The sequence below is a fragment of the Oryzias melastigma genome, linkage group LG4 (genome assembly GCF_002922805.2).
Source record: "Oryzias melastigma strain HK-1 linkage group LG4, ASM292280v2, whole genome shotgun sequence".
Classification (NCBI taxonomy): Eukaryota; Metazoa; Chordata; class Actinopteri; order Beloniformes; family Adrianichthyidae; genus Oryzias; species Oryzias melastigma.
Window position 1 is genome coordinate 18,895,752 of NC_050515.1, and position 1,093 is coordinate 18,896,844.

General features: G+C 51.3%; 1 protein-coding gene across 1 annotated transcript in view; it reads left to right on the forward strand.

Moving 5' to 3' along the window:
• Nucleotides 1-87: 87 nt before the first annotated feature.
• b3galt2 (UDP-Gal:betaGlcNAc beta 1,3-galactosyltransferase, polypeptide 2) overlaps nt 88-1,093 on the forward strand; it is an 11,525-nt gene continuing 10,519 nt past the window's right edge. Inside the window, exon 1 of the mRNA XM_024279208.2 lies at nt 88-880. The gene's annotated coding sequence lies outside the window, so the exon portion shown is untranslated. The remainder of the gene's footprint in view (nt 881-1,093) is intronic.

Here is a 1,093-nt window from a genome sequence, read left to right on the forward strand (position 1 = left end):
GGGAGAATTCCTCCCTAATTAATGAAAGTTAATTCTGTTCCCACACCCTTTGAACGCATCATTATGGAGGTCACGTGACAAGGCTCCCTAAGAGTGCAGTGACGTGCTGGTGCTCCGTCAGAGCAGCGGTCTCTGACTGACAGCACTGTTGGGACAGCTGCTGTCCCGCCCGGCTGAAGACATTCGACTGAAGCCAGCCCGAAGCGGAGCTTCAGAAATCCCCGGGACATTCTGAACTGAAGGGGCTCCGGAATGGGGCGGACCAAGCGTGCGGGGCTGTTGCCACATGAGTTATCGCTTTTGTTGTCGCTCTAAGACCCGGGCGGCATGTTTTGGTGGCGGCTTGAAACACAAGTGGAACTGTACTTTTCTTCATGATAGTTTGCGCTGATGTGCGCGTCTTTTGCGCACAGGCGCGCTGATCTTCGCGCAGCGATCTTCTGTCTCTGCCGCTCTTCCATCCTTGCAGCGCAGCGGTTTTGGATGAACATGCGTGGATGATGTTGTGCTTTTTTTGGGGAGGGAGCGCGTGCATTTTCCATCAAAAATACAGCACGAATAAAGCATGAACTTGGATACGATCAATCAATAAAGGAGAAGTAAAAAGGTAATTCACGTCTGAAGTGGCGAGTAAAAAGGGAAGCTGTGTGGAGGAAACCATCAGAGGAACCAGACAAAAACCTGCAGGTCTGTGGAGAATGAGGACAAGGGGGAACAGATGAGGTGTTCAGTGTCAATAAAGGAAAAAAAGGGAATAGGAGGAATTATAAAGCTCAGTCAGGGGAGGAGGGGGTGATGGCGGGCAGAGGTACCGGGGATGACACTCTCCATGCGCCGACCGCAGCCCTATCAGCAGCCGCAGCAGCATGAGGAAGAGGAGGTAAGCCACACTCTATCAGACCTCTTCATCTTCATTCATTTTTCATCCACACCTCTCAACCGCCTTGACCATCTCTGCATGGACGGTCCATCTGCTCATCCCTAATGTTGCAGGCAGGCAGGACCCTCAGGTGTTCCAGGGCAGGTGCATGATGCAACATTTAAGTGATTTATGTTCCTATTAAGTCTGATTTCTATAGAAAACACCCCCCCC